The sequence below is a fragment of the Colossoma macropomum genome, unplaced genomic scaffold, assembly GCF_904425465.1.
Source record: "Colossoma macropomum unplaced genomic scaffold, Colossoma_macropomum, whole genome shotgun sequence".
Taxonomy (NCBI): Eukaryota; Metazoa; Chordata; class Actinopteri; order Characiformes; family Serrasalmidae; genus Colossoma; species Colossoma macropomum.
The window spans coordinates 124,632-148,063 of NW_023495351.1; the positions used below are offsets into that span (position 1 = coordinate 124,632).

At 40.5% G+C, this 23,432-nt stretch overlaps 1 protein-coding gene across 1 annotated transcript in view; it reads right to left on the minus strand.

Moving 5' to 3' along the window:
- lrfn2b (leucine rich repeat and fibronectin type III domain containing 2b) overlaps positions 1-23,432 on the minus strand; it is a 213,236-nt gene that overhangs the window by 54,815 nt on the left and 134,989 nt on the right. The window contains exon 4 of the mRNA XM_036562270.1: positions 19,282-19,384. The gene's annotated coding sequence lies outside the window, so the exon portion shown is untranslated. The remainder of the gene's footprint in view (positions 1-19,281; positions 19,385-23,432) is intronic.

Consider the following 23,432-nt stretch of genomic DNA (forward strand, 5'->3'; position numbering starts at 1 on the left):
TGTTTGTTTGTTTTTGTCTGTTTGCTGCACCAGAAAATAAAGGCAAAATTCTCAAAAAAATCTTCATGTAGAAGCACAGTAACAAAATCTGCACGATTAATTCTACAGAATAAAGAACGGATAGAAAATGGTCATGTAAATTCAGTTAGTGGACTGGTTGAATTTTGGCCCTTTAAGAATAACTCAGCTGGTTTGTACAGTTTTCCATCTAGTTACTGAATAATGAGCCTTAGGGCATAATAAATCTGGGGTTAATTTGAAAAGTGAGTGAAGAGAAAGTGAGCTGTTGGATTAAAGTTACAGCTTTAAATCTGCCACCAGTACGACTCACTTTATTGTAACTGCTGCTCACTAATCAGTCGTGCACTGCAGTCCAGCAGCAGCCACTCCAACACAGCTACTGACGTCCAGCAGCCGGACAGAACACAGCGCAACAACGCAACAATGTAAAACCTCTACAGATCTCAGTAACACTCCCTCCTTCTCTTTGTCTCTGTCTCTCTCCCTCTGTCACTCTCTCTTTCTTTCTCTCTCTGTCCCCCTTCTCTCATTATCTGCCTCTCTCGTTCTTTCTTCTCTCCCTCTTTTTTCTGCCTCTTTCTTCCTCTTTTTCTCTCCTTTCTCTCCCTTTTTCTTTTTTCTCTGTCTTACTTTTCCTTCTCTGTTTCTGTGTCTCTGTCTTTCTCTCTCTCTGGCTCTCCCTCTCTCTCTCTTCCCCCTCTCTCTTTCTCTATTTGTCTGTCACTCTGTATTTTTTTTCTCTTTGTCTGTCTCTCTCTCATCTCTTTTTCTCTCTTCCTCTGTCTGTAATACTCTGTCTCTCTTTTCTTTCTCTGTCTCTCTCTCTCTCTGCCTCTCTTTCTCTTTTCTTTCTCTGCCTCTCTCAGTCCCCCCTCTCTCTCTCCTCTCTCTCTCTCTCACACTCTCTCTCTCTCTTTTCTTTCTCTGCCTCTCTCACCCTCTCTCTGCCCCCCCCTCAGCCCCCTCTCTCCCTCTCTCTCTCTCTCTCTCTCTCTGGTCAGTATAATGAGTAGAGACGTTTCTCTCTCAGTAATTATGTGTAATTATCCTCAGTGAAGCTGTGTACGGTTGCTGATGTGGGAGAGTTCCTCATTCCTCAAAGCCTCGCAGAAACTCCACCGTACTCAGAGATTCATAAAACTGCACTGATCTGAGGATGATGATCCAACTGCCTTAATTTTAGAATGCTAGGATTATTTATAATTGATTATGAGCAGAGTGTGCACTCATCTTTGGCCAAAATACATTTTCTAGGCTGTTTTCATGCATACGAACGCAAAAATGCTTGGTTTGTTGTTTTTATTGGTCTATATTCCACTGAGTGCTGGCAATATATCAATATAATCTCACAACACTAGAGAACATTTTCATAATACAAGAAGTAAAGTCTGTGTAACACATTCTAAACACATTAGATACGATAGGAAATAATTGCTAAACACATGTGAATAGACTGTACACTGTGTAGTACTGAACTGTGGAGTCAGACCGTAAAACTGTTTTACATCATTTTTGTGTTCAGGATTTTTTGGTGGGCCTGAAATCATGGCTCGATGATTCACCGCAGCCTAGAGCACGAGCTAGAGTGCATTAGCACCAGTGGTTCTCTCAATCAATCGCAAAATATGTTCTGTTCTGTTTTGTTATGGATAGCCTGACTTTACTTAGATTATGCTAGTCAGTAATACCTATTGCTAACTTGCATAAATGGGAGAAAAAAATGGCATTCTGTTGTGGACTGTAAATACTGCTAGAAACTTCCTAGCTATGTTTATACTCATTGTGTTGTAGCTATCTCATACCACTCAGTGCAATACTTGCTCTCATGTAAATACAACAAATATGCTATCTATCTATCTATCTATCTATCTAGCTATCTTTCTTTTAGGTCATAGTTGTATTTGACACTTTTAACAGGCTGCAATAAAAGTGAAATCTGTTTGTTTGTGTCAGCTTAAGCGCTGCTAGTGGCTTCATTTCAACCCAAGAGAGTCTTTGCTGCCTAACCTAGCCAGCTAACATATGCTAGTGTTAATATGAAGCTGAACTAGGCTTCCTATTCAGCAGCTTATTGTTCACATTTTCCTGTCACACCTTGAACGGTGTAGCAGTTACATTTTGGTGAATAAGAAGCTGAAGTCTTGAGAGAAGCTATATCTTTCCTGCGATTGGGCGTGGTTTCAGCACCTTTAATGGACACACCCCCAGTGTTTCAGAGCAGAGAACACTTCTTATTTTTCACAAATTTGCAACTTAATTATATATACTTGGTGACTTTTGTAATCATTCAAATTTGGCTGCATGGTTAACAACAGATTTTTCTGTGGTGTGAAAAACACAGAACACAGATTTATTACTGCTCAACACAGACCTCAACCTCTTAAATGGCAAGAGCCCACCAGCGGGCCTAAAGTTTTATTACACACTTCTAGGAACAGCTTAGCCAGTTTGCATTAGAGTCTCTGTAGTTTCTTTAAGGGGTTTTAGAAATTTTCACAAAAATAAAAGAATAATGGTAAAAGGGTACTTAGCTTTCAATGTAAGTTAATGTAAAGATATTTTCTTCCAAGTGGTTCTGGAGCATTTCTATTGGTCCACTCATCATGAAACTTTCACAAAATGTTAAGCGCAGCTACTGTGCTTAAAAATTGACATAGAAAAATGTCCATAAGCCACTCAAAACATCAGAGGGTGCTGAAATTAGGTGGATGCAGTTTATGCAGATACTATACACTCACTGATTACTGTAGTCTACAGGATCTCTATAAATGGTCAAAATGTGTCTTTTGTGTGATCCATGCAGCTACTTGGTGTTCTAGATGTACTGACTATCCTTATCACTGGAAACGTTCACAGGAAATCTGATGTAATATCAAAAAAACATAACACATCATCATATTGGCCACCTCTAACACGGGTGTACTCAGCCTGTTCTAAACAATTCAGAATTGTGCCAAAATAATCAAATTGAATCGTAATGAGAGATTTCATGATGTGGTGAACCACAATAGAACTGAATCATTAGGTTAGAGATTCACACCCCCAATGAACAGATCTAATAAGAGCTGCTGAGAGAGAGCACAGAGTGTGAATGAATGGCAGTGATGGTGAAGCCTCTTTATTGTTCCTGTTCTAAATGACCCTGTCCTGCTCTGTTCTGCTCATTCTTTCTTTCTAACCGATTGGACAGAGAGTTAAAGTCAGGCTGCTAAAATCAGGGATTATAACATGCTGCTTCACAGCCAGCCGGAGCTACGCTACAGTAAAGCAGGACAGAACAGAGGACTGCAGGGAGAAAGCAGGAAAAAAATGAAAAAACCCACACACACTGCTCAGGGCATCAAATAACTAATCCCTTCTGGATGAAAACCAGCCACTCCGCATGAAAAGAAGGACGGCAAAATTAGGGCCCTTCAGTTTGCACACAGCGGAATGAAACTCACGGGGAAGTTCAAGGAAAAAAAACAACTCGGTTAAGGCTCCTGTTAGCGCTCGCGTCTCCAAAACTCGCTCGCTTCCTGCTCCCGCAGCAGAGGGAGGATGCTGCAGAGATACACCTCAGTGTTGATTCATATTTGGAGTGCAAACAAAAGCTTAAAGACGCGCTCCCCACTGCGGCGTGCTTTAAGGAAAACTCCCAGAGAAACAGCAGGCAGACTCTACAGGAATAGAAAAGAAAACAGGCGGCCCAGAGTGCTTCACACTCAGATAAACAGCAAGTTACGGACATGAATATAAAACAGATTAAGTTGGTGGAAGACATGTTGCTAAATTGCTCTGCTCTGGGACTACTATGGGTTCCTATGGTCCTAATACTGAAAGGGGTAGAGAGACGTATTGTCCTTCACGTGTTGAGTGAGGTACCAAATACAGTTCAATAAGTCCCACAGTGGTACATTATGGCAACAATAAAAATCAATTTACCCAACCTCTCCCTTGCTCTAAATGCAGTCGTAGTAGTTTTGAACTAGAGCTATGAGCCTTATGCAGCTCAGTAATGGAAACTCATGTACACCAATTAGTACTGTGGAAAACACATGCCTAAGTCATCACATATTTTCCTTAAATCACCGTGTGGCCATTGGCTCTTCTGAATGAGTAGTAACAGGTTTCTCAGACACAGTAGGGTCAACAGCAACATCCTAGGCTCAGTAGAGCCTTTGGCTCCTAAGAACCAGTAGCGTCAATAGTTACCCCTTAGGCTCAGTGCAGCTATTGGCCCCTTAGAATCAGCAGCATCAATGTTTATACCTTAGGGTCAGTAGAGTCACTGGCTCCCCAAAATCAGTAGGGTCAATGATTCTTCAGACTCAGTAGGGTCCTTAATGACTCCTTGGAATTGGTAGAGTTGATGGCTCCCCAGGCTTAGTAGGTTCAATGGCTTCCCTACTTTAATGGCTTCACCAATTCAGTAGGGCCAATGACTCTGCCTTAGATACAATAGGGTCAATTGTTCTTCAGACTCAGTAGGGTCAACAGCAACATCCTAGGCTCAGTAGAGCCACTGGCTCCTCAGAACCTGTAGTGTCAAAAGTTACCCCTTAGGCTCAGTGCTGCTATTGGCCTCTCAGAATTAGCAGCGTCAATGTTTATACCTTAGAGTCACTGGCTCCCCAGAATCAGGAGGGTTAATGATTCTTCAGACTTGGCAGGGTCCTTAATGGCTCCTTGGAATTGGTAGAGTTGATGGCTCCTCAGACTTAGTAGGTTCAATGGCTTCCCTACTTTAATGGCTTTACCAACTCAGTAGGGCCAATGACTCTGCCTTAGGTCATAGGGTCAATCGCTCTTCAGACTCAGTAGGGTCAACAGCAACATCCTGGCTCAGTAGAGCCATTGGCTCCTAAGAACCAGTAGCGTCAATAATTACCCCTTAGGCTCAGTGCAGCTATTGGCCCCTCAGAATCAGCAGCGTCAATGTTTATACCTTAGAGTCAGTAGAGTCACTGGCTCCCCAGAATCAGTAGGGTCAATGATTCTTCAGACTTGGTAGGGTCAACAGCAACACCCTAGACTCAGTAGAGCCATTGGCTCCCCAGAATGGCTCCTTGGAATTGATAGAGTTGATGGCTCCTCAGACTTAGTAGGTTCAATGGCTTCCCTACTTTAATGGCTTTACCAACTCAGTAGGGCCAATGACTCTGCCTTAGGTCATAGGGTCAACGGTTCTTCAGACTCTGTAGGGTCAACAGCAACACCCTAGACTCAGTAGAGCCATTGGCTCCCCAGAATCAGTATGGTCAGTTTTCTCATACTCGGTAGGGTCAATGGCTACATCCCAGGCTCAGCAGAGCCTTTGGCTCATCAGAATCAGTAGGGTCAAGGGCTCCTCAGACTCAGTGGGGTCAATAGCAACACCCTAGGCTCAGTGATGTCATTGGCTCTTCAGAATCAGTAGGGTCAATGGTTTCTTGAACTCAGTAGAGTCAATGCCTACCTGCTAGCCTCAGCAGAGCCATTACCACCTCAGAGTCATCAGGGGGCAGTAGTTACACCTCAGGCTCAGTGCAGCTGTTGGCCCTCAGAATCAGCCTTAGGGTCAGTAGAGCCACTGGCTCCCCAGAATTAGTAGAGTCAATGATTCTTCAGAGTAGGTTAGGCCAGTTGCTAAGTGGAATTGGTAGAGTTGATGCCTCCTCAGACGTATTAGGTTAAATGGCTTCCCTACTTCAATGACTTTGCCAACTCAGTAGGGTCAATGGTTTTTTAGACTCAGTAGGTATGACATCTGCTGTATGTAGGGCCAAAGTCTCCCTAGACTCCTTAGACTAGCTAGGGTGAATGGCTCCTCTAATTCAGTATGGTCAATGGTTCCTCATCAGACTCACTATGGTCAATGGCATCATTAGCTCAATAGGGTAAAGTGTCTTTCAGACTCAGTAGAACCATTGGCTTAGGTGCCAGGGACCCTTAGAGCTAGATATCAAAGTATACAGTTCGGATAGATTAGATATAAGATAATACACTTGCATAATGAAGGAGAAAGTCAAAGGAAAATAAGTCAAAACAACTGAACTGAACAACTGAATTAAAAAGCTACAGAGAAAATGAGACTCCTAACAACCACCTGGAAGACCTGGTAGACACCAAAACTGTCCCCATCAGATAAACAGCACTTAAAGCTTTCATCTTTGAGAGAGAGGAGAAAATCCAGCTGCTTTAGATCTGAAAACATCCACAGGTGTTTTTGTCCATCCTTCCACTGTGAGAAGACGACTCAGCGCTGTGGGTCTGAAAGGATGTGTAGCTGTCAAGAAGAACCTCACTGAGAAAAGGAGACAGACACATCAAACAAAAGCTGAACAATGGACTGACCACCCCAGAGTCCAGACCTCAACATCACTGAATGTGTTTGATTACTTCAGAAAATGATCAACCAGCTTCTAAGACTGAACTTTGGAGGTGTGTCTGCAGATTCTTTGAGAAACTGAAAGTGAGTCTCCTGAAAAGAATGAAAGCTGTAATAAAGGTAAAGACACACTGAACACTCAAACCTCTGATATTAGATTTAGTCGTAAATGGTTTGTGGTTTTCCCTGATGTCAAAGAAAGTGGTCTCTGATATTTGCACACACTTTGTGTGCACTAGTGAAAGTTCTTTGGCCCACATAAAAAGTAGGTCAGGCGATGGTCCATGTCCACCCCCACCCTGACAAGCATAAATAACACTGCAATGCTGGTGTAGCCCCCACTCGAGCTGTCTGACACGTGAAGCTGCAGAACAAAGGCAGCTCTGGGTGAAAAGTGAGCCGGGCTATCAGAGGCATGCACACACGCATACTGAAGAGCAGCTTAATGAACACCAGTCTAGTGAATACACTCCCCGAACAGGTCCTCTATTATCATCCGGCCTGCGCCCGCACAAGGGGCCAGAATAATCTCCCCCTCACGCCTCAAATTACCCACATCACTTACACCCCTGTAATAAATAATTTGTCAAGAGAGACCACAGTTTGTGTGTGTGTGCGAGTGTGTGTGTGTGTGTATGTGTGTGTGTGTGCACTCCGCCGAGAAGTCTTACCAATTAACCTTGCCAAAACAATTAATTCAACCAGCTCTTCTCTCTATAACTGCGTCGAGTACTTTGTTCTGTTCTTCGGCAAACAGAAAGTTTTAGCCCAGCAAAGTTCAGACGTGTTATGTAAGTTAATGAATAAGGAATTCCTGTGAGTCGCAGGATGGAAAAATGAGTTGGAAAAGTAGTTTTACCCTGAGGAAATTACAGGACTGTCACCATCAGTGAAGAAGAGAAGCAGAAGCCATCAAATGCCTACATTCATCTGAGAAATATTTCTCGAGGCTACAGCAGGACGTATGGATACTGTGTCATTCTGATTATGAGCACATGCAGTTTTTCATTTGATATCATACATACATAATCACTATCTATTTAAAGCTTTAACTGGGTCTTTGTGGGTTGTTTTGTATTGTTTGTGGTATATTTGTGATTATCTTTGATTTTTCCCCACAGGCTGGGGTGTTTCTCCATTGTCGAGTGAGAGACATTGCACTGTGTAAAGCAGATTTGACTTTGGCTAGGCCGCCGGCTGTGTGGCTTTGCATTGCAGCAGCAAAATTTGACTATTCCACGGACTGGGAGTCTTTGCATCAAGGAGATTAGACTGTGCCACGGGCTGAGAGACTTTGCACCACAGTAAAGTTTGAAATCACTATTGAATTCTCTGTTAGATTTAGATAAATGTATAAAATGAATTCAGTATGCTATAACTGTTATAGTCCATCACTTCAATCACAATTTTTGCGGTTTTTGGGCTCCAACTCAAACATCAGACTAACTCACTTTGCTTCCTCTAGGTCAGGGGTCAGCAACCCAAATGTTAAGAACAGCCATTTTGTCCCTTCAACAAACTCAAACCGCCTTGGGAGCCACAACATTTTAAGTCTGTTTTACCATCTTGGCTGTAAGTATGTCTCAACATGTGCCAATGTCCTAGTACAGGATAATCAATACAATATAAATGAAAATGCAGACTTACTTTGCTTTAAGCTTCAGCTCAGCCATAGCTGCTTTTCTCACATCTCCAGCAGGAAACTTTTCCACAAAAATGGAATACTTTCTTGTAAAATGTCTCTCAACGTTAGATTTTTACGAGGCTGTCAGCTTCTTGTTCGCCAACTTCTTGTTCGCCAACTTCTTGTTCGAATTTTCCCATTCCACCTGAAGTGGTGCCTGAGGCACTAGAATGTAAGTGCTGCACTATTTAAGGGGAAAGGGAAAATTCAAACAAGAAGCTGGGGAAAGGGAATCTGACTTCAGCTTCTTGATTTTTTAGTGTTTGACCGTTTCTTGTTGCAGAACGTATCAGGAAACCAGATGAGCGCTTATGAATGCAAATAAGTCCATTCCTCTCCAAATTATCGATGTTCATCTTTTATAGAGCTAAGCAGGAAGTGGTGTGACGTCATGTCCGGTTTTGGTGCGAGGATGGGGGGGCTGGGGAGGGGGTGGTAATTCACTTTAAAAACTCACCAGATGGGGGGACTTCCGGTAGTGCTAGATAGAGTAGACGTGTTTTCAGAAGCTCCGTACTCCTTCTCTTAATTTACCCTCACCTTCATTCTTTAACAGACAAAAAGGCCGAAACTTGATGTCAGATAGATTCTATAAATCATGACGAAACCAAACAAAGCCAAGAAAAACGAGAAATCAGCTGAAATCGACGATAACAACAATGCTGCACTGGGGTCGGCTACAGATGAAGAAGCTAGCAACGCTAGCGGCTCAGCTACTAATGATGCCCTCATGGCTGCTATCGGTTCGCTTAGTAGCAACGTGAACAACAGATTTGCAGAAATTGCAATATCACTCTCAAATCTGAACAAAGCCCTGACAGATATCACAGTGCGGGTGAAAACAACAGAAGAGGCTTCAATGGAGCATGAAAAACGAATTGAGGAATTGGAGCACACGTGTGCGGCGCTACAGAAGGATGCAACCCGGCTGCAGGCTAAGTTGGAGGACTTGGAGTTGCGCTCCCGTCGCCAAAATATCCGAATTTTCGGTATAAAAGAGAAGGAGGAGAACGGTAGACCGACAGAATTTGTTGCCAGATTAATCCCCGAAAATCTGGGAAATGAGCATTTCAGCAAGCCAATTCAGGTCGACCGCGCACACAGGAGCCTGCAGCCGGCCATCGAGGGTAAGGCACGGCCTATCATAGTCCGGCTCCATCACTGTCAGGTCAAAGAACTACGTATGGCTAGACAAAAGAAACAGCTCCATTACAAGGGATCCCGGCTCTGTCTATCCGGACCTGGCCTCCGACACCATCAGAAAAAGGCAAGCATTCAGCGAAATCAGGAGGAAATGCAGTGAAAGGGGCATAAGATGTGGTTTTCGACATCCCGCAAGGTTCATTGTAACTGCAGGAGATGACACATCAACCTTCACTACACCAGCAGAGGCAGAGAATTTCCTTTGTGCGAAGGTGAAAGACTGGTGAGCCTGCTAATGCGCAAACACGGAGAAACGGTAGAGAACGAAAGACAGACTGTACAGCACTACTTTGAAGTTTAACGTGGTTTCGGACTGAATTCAGTTTCATCTAAAAGGCGAGGACTTAAATTTCACTTGTATTTTCACAAGAAGGGGACAGACTTTTTCTTAACGTAGCTAATTCAGCTCATAAGAAGGTGCACAGCGTATACAATTTAGTTGCGTTACGTTGCTGGCGTTAATTAAGGTGTAGTTTAGTTAAGACAGGGAAGTGGGGAGGTTGTTTAGGAAGGGGAAGGTGAAAATGTTCTCTTATTTGTTCTTGTTTCTTAGAGGGTTAACATCGATATTTGTAATGGAATCCAGAGGTTCAGTTGTACAGTTAAAGGTTTCTTTATGATTACATGACAGGAAATACTCATATGTTACATAGCCAGCACGCCAAGTATGGCAATAGGCTCACAAGATTTGTAAGCTGGAATGTACGAGGTCTGAACATCCCGGTAAAAAAGAGGCAAAGTTTATTCACATTTAAAATTCTTAAAAGCAGACATATGTTTCCTCCAAGAAACACATATTAAAAAAACAGCACATAGAATGTTTTGTCCACCATGGGCATCATATGTATATCAGTCAAATTTCAGCGTGAAGGCAAGAGGAGTGGCTATAATCATAAACAAAAACGCAGCAAACTATTACAGACCAGAATGGTAGATACGTTATAGTGTGTGGGACTATCAACTTGACACCTGTTACGCTTGTTAACATTTATGGTCCGAATTTTGATGACCCAGCATTCTCCCAGAAATTATTTGCTGTAATTCCTGATTTATCACAGAGTGATGTAGTTATTGGTGGAGATTTTAACTGTGTCTGTGACCCTGTATTAGACAGACAACCAAGCTAAATTCATACATCAAAATCAAGTACAGTGTTGAGTAAATATATGGATAGCTTAAACATAGTAGATATATGGAGACTGCTTCGTCCATTAGACAGACACTGCTCCTTCTTTTCCTCTGTCCATAAATCCTACTCTAGGATAGATTATTTTCTTCTAGACTCAAAGTTAATCTCCACAGCCACCTCATCCCAGTATCATAACATAATAATATCGGATCATGCCCCCCACTCTGTAGATTTAAATTTCAGTGTGGTCAAAAGAGAATATCGTTGGCGCTTAGATAATTCTTTGTTGCAAAGTGGGAAATTCAGTTCCTGGCAGAGAAAATAGCACAGCTCTTAGACACAAAATGATAAAGGCGATGTACATGACTCTATGCTTTGGGAGTCTATGAAAGCAGTCCTTAGGGGAGACATAATAGCATATAAAGCATCACAAAGAAAACAAGCAAGGGCAAAACTAAAGGAAATTAATGACAAATTAACTAAATTAGAGGAAACATACAGAGCAACTAAAAAAACTAGCATACTGAATAATATAATGAAACTAAAATACGAATATAACCAGATTATGACTAAAGATGTTTTTAAATTACTTCAACAGGTCAAACAAAAACACTTCGAAATAGGCGACAAACCTCATAAACTGTTAGCCCGCCAGTTGAGGAAAACCCAAGCTGCACGAGCCATACATCGCATAAAATCAAGCAATGGCTCCATCTTGACAGACCCTAAAGCAATAAATCAGCGTTTTGCTGATTTTTACACAGAAATCTATAAATCACAGTGCAAAGGTGGACTAAGTGACATTAACAGTTTTTTCTCCAAGTTTAGCGTTTCAAAACTGAGTGAAGGGTCTGTAGAATTTTTAGATGCAGACATAATGCTGGAGGAGATACATGCAGCCATTTTTTTCATTTCCAAACAATAAAGCCCTCAGGCCCAGATGGATTTAGTATAGAATTTTATAAAAAATATAGCAAAGAAGTTTGTCCACTACTACTTTCGCATGTTTCAGCATGTTTCACCAGACAAAGGCCACTGTTTTAACCCCTGAATAAAGACATGGCTACCTTTCTCTGGAATCGATTCACAGGTAAGTACTTTTTTTTTGCTTTCTTATTTTAGTTACTCAATTAAATATCTTCCCCCACTACTGCTCTGAAATATAACAGTGCTTAAACTGTTCAGTTACATTGCTAAAGCAAGAATTAATCTTGACATTAGCCCTTAACATTTTGAAATAAAAACGGTTCATATTCAACATTACGTTTCTTTCTTCCCTGCAGGTTTGCTCCAGTTGACATCATGAACTTCAACTTTCCAGCTTAAACACACCATCAATTAATCAGACGCCCATGTACCCTCACAGAGCAGGTACTGGGTGGTGGATCATTCTCAGCACTGCAGTTGCGCTGGTCTGAGTGGATCAGACACTAACAGTGCTCCTGGAGCTTTTAAACACCTCAGTGTCACTACTGGACTGAGAACAGTCCACCAACCAAAAATATCCAGCCAACAGTGCCCTGTGGGCAGCGCTCTGTAACCACTGATGAAGGACTAGAGGATGACCAACACAAACTGTGCAGCAGCAGATGAACTATCGTCTCTGACTTCAGTGTCTAATAGAGTGGACAGTGAGTGGATACAGTGTTTAAAAACTCCAGCAGCACTGCTGTGTCTGATCCACTCGTACCAGCGCAACACACACTAACACACTACCACCACGTCAGTGTTACTGCAGTGCTGAGAATGATCCACCACCCAAATAGTACCTGCTCTGTGAGGGTCCATGGGGGTCCTGACCACTGAAGAACAGGGTAAAAGGGGGCTAACAAAGTATCAGAGAAACAGATGGACTACAGTCTGTAACTGTAGAACTACAAAGTGCACCTATACAGTAAGTGGAGCTGATAAAATGGACAATGAGTGTAGAAACAAGGAGGTGGTCACAATGTTGCCTGATCAGTGTATATATATATATATATATATATATATATATAGTGTGTGTGTGTGTGTGGCAGAGGGCAGCTATTAATATAATTAGTATGAGATTGTAAACAAAAATGTTGGATATTAGAGGATTCTAAAATGACTGAGAAAGCTGTAGAACACCATGTGTGTGGTTGTTATAAAATCAATATCTAGAATGCCTAAAAATGAAAAGTAGTGATCATATCTTGAGGTTGGTAATGCCAAAAATTACTGCAAATAGATCATTACAGTATATTATTTACAGCATATAATCCTTGAAATGTTGAGTAAAACATCTCAAACACCTTTTGGGGTCCAGTTTATAAGATTTCCATCTATGCTGTGAGTTACTATTGCACATAAAATGACAGAATTCATTAATTTACCAAATGATTATATATTTTTGAAGAGGAGTAAGCTTCCATTACTTGTTAGCTACGTTAGCCTCACAGCTCCAGTGCTAAAACTAAAAAAGCAAACTGTAGACACCAAACACGTCTTGTCTGATTGACTACATTTGAGATGAGAGGGGAAATGTTTTTTTTTTTTTGGTCAAACCATCGTTTAAGCTTTCTCACAGAGCTGTCCTGAAGAGCATGTGGATGCACTCTGTTCCAGCACTGGGAGGGTTAGCATACACGCTAATCCATTTCTGTCTGTGTATGTGATTTGTTCTGCATTACGCTAAATGCTCCTCCTTTAAAACACAATCGATCAAGAGAGCGACGTGGAGGTTTAATGGGAATGTGCAGTGCATCAGTTCCACATCCTGCTGATGACATTTTCTGGGGGATCAGATTTGGTGCCTTTTACCCACTTCCTCTGCCCCCCCTCTCTCACTCCATCACACGCCCTCACCCTAAAGAGCCGGAAATGGTACGGCAGGGCCTATTTATCTGAGAGTGGACTGTAAAATGATCCATGAGGGGCTCCGTAGCTGAAATGCCACTGATAACAGTAGAGAAATGGCTGTTAATACTGGTGTTAGCAATGCTAATGTACTTTAGTTCATACCATGTGAGTCATGCAGCATCAGAAAGCACATAATCATGTCTATTAGAGATTACTGAACAACTCCACACGCTTTGAGGCGAGTGGGTGGTGATTAAGGCATGCCAAATGGTGGAGTTTAAGCTCCCATTGCTTATTAGCTACATTAGCCTTGCAGATTCAAATTTCTGCAGCATTACTTGCTAGATACATCAGCATTGTGACATATGATTAATATAACATCATTGATGTTTAAAGTATGATTATACTATTTCTATGAGGACTATCTTGCCTCACATTTAAAAAAATAAGTTTTAGGCCAAAACCTTCATTAAAATATGTCATATATCAAACAGAGTTTTCATAACCATTTCATGCAGTAATGCTTTGAGACATTAAACTCAGATGTCTGATTCCTATCACCACCACTGTGAACACAGTTTCTCAATCTATTACTGATAAAATTTAAAATATATGGATGTATGGACTCAAAGTGTCCATATCACAGAAAACTTTTCACTTTTTGTACATACAAGATTTAGATGTAGTATGTAAACACTGAAAACATTTAAAAACATAGCACTTCCCAGTGCAATTACCCTCTAATTCAGGGGTCACCAATCTTATCCCGGAAGGGCCAGTGTGGCTGCAAGTTTTCATTCCAATCAAGCAGAAGCACAGCTGATGCCACTTGTTTAATCAGCTGGTCTCAGCCTTCAAACAGCTGATTAGTTATATGAAGTGCTTCTGCTTGGATGGAATGAAAACTGGCCCTTTGCGGATAACACTGATGACTCCTGCTTTAATTTTAATGCATCTGAAATTGCAAATGTCAGTAACACTTTCAAACAATAATCCCTTATAAAAAGAAACTTAATTGTTTCTAATAATTTATTACTGACAGTTAATCATTATATAATGGATAGCTGTGCATTATTGAGGGCTACAATTTTGATGATTAACCATTTACTCACATGCAAAAAAGATAATTATTTATATATTAACGCTCAAAAAGTGTACACTGCCCACTCACTTCATTAAGTACACCTACAAGTATCTACATCTCAAGTACCTACACTCATTTTATCAACTCCACTGACCATATAGGAGCACTTTACAGACTGTAGTCCACCCTTTTCTCTGTATACTTTGTTACCCTGTTCTTCAATGGTCAGGACCCCCACAGAGCAGGTATTATTTGGGTGGTGGGTCATTCTCAGCACTGCAGCAACATTGATGTTAGTGTGTTGTGCTGGTGCGAGTGGATCAGACACGGTAGTGCTACTGGAGTTTTTAAAAAACCCCAGTGTCACTGCTGGACTGAGAACCAAAAACATCCAGCCAACAGTGTCCTGTGGGCAGCGTCCTGTGACTACTGATGAAGGACTAAAGGATGACCAACGCAAACTGTGCAGCAGCAGATGAGCAGTCGTCTCTGACTTTACATCTACAAGGTGGACTGACAAGGTAGGAGTGTCTAATAGAGTGGACAGTGAGTGGACACAGTGTTTAAAAACTCTAACAGCACTGCTGTGTCGGATCCACTCACACCAGCGCAACATACACTAACATCACCACCATGTCAGTGTCACTGCAGTGCTGAGAATGACCCGGCTCCCAAATAATTCCTCTGTGGAGGTCCTGTGGGGGTGCTGACCATGGAAGAAAAGGGTAACAAAGTATGCAGAGAAGTAGATGGACTACAGTCTGTAACTGTAGAACAACAAAGTGCACCTATATGGCCAGTGGAGCAGTGGGTGGAGATACAAGGAGGTGGACTTAATGAAGTGGTTGGTCGGTGTATATTAACCACTTAACAGTGATTGAGTACTATTGAGTACTCATTAAGTACTCAGTAGTACTCAATTAGAAAGTACAAGATACTTTCTCAAGATACTTAATTACAAAGTAGCAAGATAATAAATAACAACTGAATCATTTAAAACAGAATGTGGACAATTACAAAGTGTTAATTCATACTGATTACAAATTGTTTTCATGTAACTAAATAAATTGTTTATTTTTAGGTTTATAAGTATTAATTAAGCAAATCATTATTGATATTATTGAATCATTACTATAATTAATGATTAGGTTTTGACAAAACAAAATAAGAACTGAATATCACATAGTAAATGGCTAATAATTCAAATGACACCATTTATCAATGCATAGTTACATAATTATTGACAGTCAATAGGAAAATATTAGATAATAATGTTGCTGTTTATTATAAAGTGTTATCTTTGCCTCTACTCTAAATAGTATGCCAAAATAGCACTCTAGAATGAGCGTGCAGTATGTAGTACTTGATTCTGGACACTCTAATTTTCCTGCAGTGCTGTTTAAGTGCACTATTTACAGTAGAAGTATGAGATTTCAACCCTTCAACTGCATCTGCCCTCTCCTTCTGACCAGTCTTTTCATCTGTGCTAGCAGATTTAGTGCAGAGCTAGTTATCCTGATCAGACTCAGAGGCTGCTTGTTCAGCCTGACTGTTATATCTGCTGAGGTCAGTAACAAACGTCAAATTAAAGGCCTGGACTCAAGTGGTTTGAGAGACCTGCCACAAACAGTCAGAACAAAAGTGTGCAGAGTGATTGTTAAAAGCTTTTTTATTCATAAAGTTTTCTTTTCATACATTTTTTAAAGTCATTATGCGAACTTTTCGAGCAGTAGTCTCGACAAGTCCAGCTGCAGTGACTTCCGCAGCAACGCTGGGATCTATGCTAATTTCCCTGTGGAGTGAAGTGGAGGGACTGTATCTGGATGAATGCGCCGCAGCCGAAGGCAGCCGGCAGGAAATACTAAACCTGTCACGTCTTTGTAAATATTTGATTAACTTGTAGAAAATTACAGACTTATGTTTGAAATGCTTTCTCGTCCCCCAGATTTCACTGCGGAGGTTCTTATTTCACTATCTCTTCCTTTCTATCAGTGCTTCTCTGTGGAAATGCTTTTCTCCATATGCCTGATCTGCAGTGCTTTCCTTTAATGACTGTTTCTTCTTCTGACTGTTGTCGCTGCCAGGAGATCCCGAGCAGGTGCTGCTTCTAGCTTTGTTAATAGGCTAAAACCTGACAGGTGAAATTCAGCCTAATTAGAGCCTCCTGTGTTTGTTTCATGATGTGTGGTGGTGATTAGGTCACTGCAGAACATAAACTGTACCAGCCTAATGACATCTCACACTTGCTACGGCTAAACTGCAAACATTCCATTGAGCAAAGGATTTTTAATCTTGCGATGTAAACTGTCTTTCTCTATGGTGGTGGTGATAGTAACCACGAGTCGTCATGACTACAACAGAAATATAGACATTTTATTTACTGTCCACAACCACCAGTGAACCTACACGTCTCCTGAGTTTTATATGGAATGCTAATGATGGAGTGGATAGTGGAAAATTGGAAATGATTTTTTGGCCAATTTTGCCTTAAAATGCCCAACATGTATGCCTGCACCATGAGCAGGTTTTAAAATACACATTTTAAGACAAAATCTTCTCAAAACGTTCATAAAACAATGTATTAGACATCAGGCATAACCATTTCATGTAGTAACTTTCTGTGAGGGAGCTTTTAGAGGTGGATGTCTGGTTCCTATCACCACCACTGTGAACAATCCTGAGTCTCTAGAATGGAACACTTCAATTGAACCATTAAGAAAGACTTTAATTATATCTTAACCATTTCATAATACACAAATAATTTTAAAAAAGCTATAAAAATATCCCATTTTGAATTAATTGTTTTTATGGTGTCACAAAACCCAACACAGTTATATATACCTGATCATTCAGCCTAATGTAGTTTAGCCCCACCCTTTCACACTGAGGTTATATGGAGTGTTTCAGTTTTGGATTGTAGCCAAGCCAAATTTTAATTTACATATACGCATTTTAAATGCACAGTAACAAAAAAACAGTTTAATTTTAAGATATAAAAACACACTATGACTCATTTTGGTACATAAACCCACACAAACGTCATAAGTATAAAGAAATTGAATACAAGAAAAAAGCACAATATGCACACTTATTTAACAGAATTTAATTTTGCTGCCCACAGCGGTTAAACATACCGACCCCAAAACCCGTGGGCAGCTGTTCTCAAAGTCCAGCTGTTTCTGACCCCTAAATCTCCTGTGATCAAGAGCAGTTTCTTCCGTTTAACGGCTGGCCTCCTTACCCCTGCCTGGCCTGTGGAGCAGCAGGGGCCCATATATCTGATTTGCTATGGTCAGGGTCAGAGAAAATCCCCCCACAATCCTGCAGGAGCTGAGCAGAAACGGCCCTCAGACTCTGAATGAGTGCAGACCTGCGGGGGGGCAGGGTTGGGAGACGGGTGGTTAGAGGAGGGCTTTAAAGCAGCTGCTGGATCCTGCACCACCTTCCTCAAGCACGCCCCAGGACAGTCTTTTAGAAATAACAAACCACCACCATGCTGCGCTGCTGGAAGTGCTGAACTGTAAAAGAGAAAACGCTCCAAAGACCCAGCCGTGATCCCCTCACTGTCACACAGCACACTGCAGAGGAATGCTTTAGAGCTGTACCGTCAAACTGAGGCCATGAAAAACCAAAAACGCTGCATAAAACTACAGAGATTTAACCTTTTCCCTCCACCAACAGCCAAATCAACTCACCAAGGGCAAGGTAATGAGCTGATGAACTCAATCAAGTGTGCTTAATATTACAAACATCCAAAAAAGTTGGGACAGTATGTGAAATGCAAATAAAAACAGAAATTTGTAAAGTATGGTAGAAAGACGAGATATTTTATGTTTTGTCTTATCAACTTCACTGATATATGCTTTGTATTTACATTGAAATATATGCTTATTCTGAAATTGATGTCTGCAACACTTTCTAAAAAAATTGGGACATTTTAAGAGTAGGAACCTTGCAAAATGTTCAAAAAACATCTTAAACAGGTGAAGGTTATAAAAAGAGCTTCCAGCACAGGCCTAGACTTGACCGTGATGGGTCAAGGCTCACCACTTTGCCCAAAAATGTGTCAGCAAATAATCCAACAGTTTAAGAAAAATGGGCCTCATTGTTTGTAGGTAAGAACAGAATCTACACGCACTCAAGAGCACAAAGGTGTGAACAGTTCTGTGCTTTAAGAACAAGTCATGAATCTGATGTAGACTTTTTCTTAGGACATTTCTCAAGAACACATTTAAGAATGGCATTGATATTGATATTGGCGAACGAAGCCCATTATTTCTCTATAAGCGAGGATTGAGAATTTTAGGTATTTTACCTTCTACAGTGCGTAAAGAGTAAGGCCAAAAACCACTGTGACCTTCAGTCCTTCAAACAGCACTGCATTGAAAACCTGCAAATTTCTGTCATGGTAATCACCACATGGGCTCGGGAGAACTTTGACAAACCGTTGTCAATAAACACAGTTCATCACTGCATCCACAAATACTGCATTAAGACTGCATTAGGAACAGTGGAAGCTGTATGTCAATAACAACTTCTCTGGAACTAACCTGAAATGGACACATGCATACTGGAAATATGTATTGTGGTCTAATAAGTCAACCTTTTAGATTATGGAAATGAATGTTACCAGCATAAAGTTCAAAATCCTTGCTTTGAAATGAGGTTTGTATCGTTATTTAAGAATGTGCCTAAGTGGGAAATTGTGGGCCGATGCCGATATATAAGTATTAATAGTCTGATATCATGGAAAGGCATATCTTCCTCACCCATTTTTGCTAAAATAATTAAACTAAAATTAGCTTAACTGTTGTATGTGAACTCTGCAAAGGTTTCAGAATGTAACATTTTTGTGATGGTACATTTCAATTTATCCACCTATTCAGCCTACAGCAGCTTAGCTTCGCTCATTAACACTGAAGTTTATTACGCACTTGCCAGTACATATTTTTTTTATCACTTTCAGTTTGAGCAATCTTGTGAAGGTTTACCTGTACTGTGCTGCTGCTGTGCCATAGGTTCCCTCACGCGTTTTGAGGCCTGTCAAGCAAATCCCCTGCTCCTCCCTCCTTCAGGCCAGGGCTGATGATCAGCCTTGATAAATGAAAGCAGAGAAAAGTCATATTATCCCACCATCATCCAGCAGCTGCCTCAATACGACTGCATAACATCTTCACATAGCGCTCCAGATGCTGTCAGCCAGCGTTATCCTGATTTATTGCACTAAAATCTGGGGTTATGGAGCTGACAGGAATGATCTTAACCCAAAACATCAAACAGAATCAAATAGGGTGTGGGGAGGGAGGATTAGGACAAATTTATGCAACACTGCGGTAATGTCCTGCCACCAGGTAGGTAAACAACACAACAAAAATGACACATTACTGTCTCTGACTGTAAAAAGGCAAAAAAAGGCCTGTTTTTCATCTCAACAGCCATTTCAATTCAGTAAATCTTCAGCACACTGACATGTAAACAGGTGACGAAATAACATTTTATCTACTGGCTCCTCTGCCTTTTGATATGTGCATGGTTGCGGCTTTTTTTGGAGGATTTCAGTGAGCTGGGATGAACCAAACATGTCTGTGTAGATCCAGGTGGGTTTTATATCAGTGACAATCCTATCAGCTGAAATGAGATCACCATTCTACCCTTACCCAAAATGTAGTCAGTCAGCCAGACATGTTTGGGGTCTGAAGTAAGTTCCTTTACTTTTAACACTGAAGCTACAAGGCTAATGTAGCTAACAAGTAATATAAGCATCTATCCCACCAATTAACACGGCTAACGGCATTGCTAAGAGCTACACCAGATGAATTGTCCAGTGCCCAAAAAATAAAAACCGTTCATTTATTAAAAGTGCACAGACTTACACTGACTTTCGGTGCCAACATGTTTTGCCACATGGTGAATTCCAGCTCTGTTCAACTTCTCTAAGCATCACTTAGCATTTCCTATCAGTGCATTCAATCAAACCCAGAACCAGACCACAGAAATCGATAGTCAGTGACATGATTGAAATTTACCCCAAGAAAGACAGACCATCTAAACACTAAAGATAAACATCCAAATGCTAAAGGTCTGTTACGGCAGCTAACGTTATTAGCCTAACATAACTCAAAAATAATCCTTATATTTACTAACTTTTTCAAGGCAACCAGTTTTCCAGATTCTTATAAGTAAGATCAACTTATCAAATTTTACAGTGAATAAGTAAACATAACTTGAAAATAACAGCTACATTTACTTAACTTTTTCAAGTCAACCAATCAACTTAACAAACTTTTCAGTGTAGTCTTTTTTTGCACTTTGTCTCTTTTATCTTGAAAACAGTGAGTTTATTAATAGTTAGTTAGCTGATACAAAACGTGATGAATTCGTTGAATAATGTTGCAAGATTTATTATATTAAGCCCATACCCCACATTTTTCATTATATCTTACATTTGAATAGGCTGTTACTGTGCCTTTAAGACTGAAATATATAAATGAGCTCTGTTCTGACTGGCTGTGCCTCATTCAAAAAGCAGTTTGGGCTGAAATACTCCTTATAACTTAAGTGTGAGAGGGCAGAGCTAAATTGCTGTAGGCTGATTAGGCAGATATATGCAAATATGTTGTTTTTTCTAGAAAAAAAGTTAAAAACAGGTTGTTTTATAGTTTAGTTTCCATATATGGACTGTAAGGTCTGACGGGTGAACAGTTGTTGTTTTGAAACCTTAGCAAGGTTTACATATGACTGCTGTATTTCCAGTGAAGAGAGTTCAGCTTTCCACAGTATGGGGTCTTTAAATCTATACCAGAGCTGCTCAAAATTCACTTCACAGGCCAAAGCTGGACAGAGAGGATGTTTCATTTGGACCACCAGAAAATTACTAACACTCCACCTCAGCCAATGAGAGAACAAACATATCACGTTGGCAATCTCCAAAATGATTACTTGTAATGTAAGTCAATGGGACCAGACCTTTTTCCAAGAAATTTTGGGCAGTTTCTTTTGGTCCATTCATCATGAAATCTGCACACAATGTAAAGGGCAACAGGCATTTTTATGTTTCAAATCAAAAACCGAAAAACAAAAATAAAAAAAAATGGAGACAAAAATAGAGATATGAGGTTTTTAAAAATAAGAGTTTAATAATAACCTATCAAACGCATCAAAAAATGAATAAATCTACCAACTTGTGCACTTTCTCTTGCACGTTGGGAAGTGTAGAGTGTAAAATGGACATAAGCTTGATTATTATTGGCATCCTCATTCTATGGCTGCACTTTGTACTATCTGCTACACAATTTCACGCTACACTATGTGAAGCTCATGGTTTGCGGAGGCCTTAAATCATCAGACGCTCAGAGAAACATCTGGAAAATGGACAAAGTATGGATGAAATTCACGGTTGATGGCTGCTGCTATTGCTTTTGTATGTTCAGTAACTTTAGTCCATGTTTATAGGTAACAGTGAGTCACACAGTGTCCGAAACCACATAATCAAGTATATTAGAGATACTGAACAACTCCACACACTTTGAGGTGAGTGATTTAGACATGTAGTTAGCACCATGCTAGTTGTGTATATGGTTCCTTAACTTATTAGCTACATTAGCCTTTTAGCTCCAGTGCAACATTTCAGACACCAAGGATGTCTTGGCTGACCGACTACATTTGCACTATATAAACAAAGACACAAAGTGTTCTTTGAGTGAAAAGTCACTATTGATTCCCTAAAGAATCATGCTTAAAAAAGGTTTGCTTCACATAAGGTTCTGTACCAATTTAAGCGTTCTTTACCCAAGCTTTACAGTATGTGTTCATCTCATTTACAAAAAAATGTTTCTCTAAAGCACCTTCCTCTGAATGTTCTTTTAGGGAACCAACAGTGCTTCCTTTATGGCATAAGATTGCAGCTGAGGAGAACAATGTATAAATCTTTTTTTGGTTGAACTGTTGCTTTAATGCTCTGCCTAGTCCCAGCTATGATTTAGGTTCTCTCTGGTTCTCTGCTGGTGTTTCTCTGTCCATCACTCCACAGGGCTTGGAGCAATCTTCCTAAAAGCTCTCTGTCTAAGGATGAAATTAAACCTCCAGAAAAACGGCTCCCCCGCCACGGAGCCAAAGAACATTCAGGGTCGCCGTCCCCCGACCTCAGATTAAATTAAAGCTATCGATTCCGAGACAGTTATTGCCACCAGACACGCTGAACTCGCTACTGTATCAGGAACAATGAAATTACAGAGCGACCTTAAAGACCTTTCAAATTCACCAGCATGCTGCGAGTGATAAAACGAGGGGATTTGGTCTGATTAATGCTCCGAACAAGGGGTTTATTGTTTTATAATGAATTTGATTATAGGGATTACGGGGCTCAAATAAGATTTAGGTGCATCCAGGTGGTAAAAGCCGCGAGCCCATTCGCATTCAAAGCCCGTTCTGCTGCTTCTTCTCGAAGGCCTGGCTAATAAAGCACTGTTGATAAGAGGCCGATTATAAATATCAATAGCATGTGTTGTTTACCAGATCGTGAGATGCCGGTGAGAAAACACTGCTTTTGACTTTCTGAGTAATGGCTTGATAAGGGAGCTTTCGCTATCGCGACATGCAGGAAACGTGAAAAAACAATGTAATCCTCCGCATACAAACAATCGAGAGGGCTTTAAGATCAAACTAAGTACTCAGTGTCTACAAAACTGATGCATAATTCATTTCCTACGCATCAAAAAGTGGTTCTTCAGGGGATCTTCAGTAAATGGTTTGTATGTATGTATATATATATATATATATATATATATATATATATATGTGTGTGTGTGTGTGTGTGTATATATATATATCATATATATCACTGCTGTCAGAACAAAATTACATTTCTCATATATATAGCTCAAGCTCACACTTAAGGCTTAAGAAAATCTAACATTTAACTGAACTCAAAAACTAAAAACCTTTTAAAGAAAATGATAACAAAAAATGTATGTCATAATTATTGGCACCCCTAAAAATTCTATTCTAAATAACTGATGCATGTTCCTATTTTTTATTTCGCCTTCCTAAATCTATCTGATTGTTCAGCACCTCCTGTTTCACTGGGGTATAAATGTGAGGTGACACCGAGGCTAAATTTCCTTTTGTCCTATTTAAATCTCCA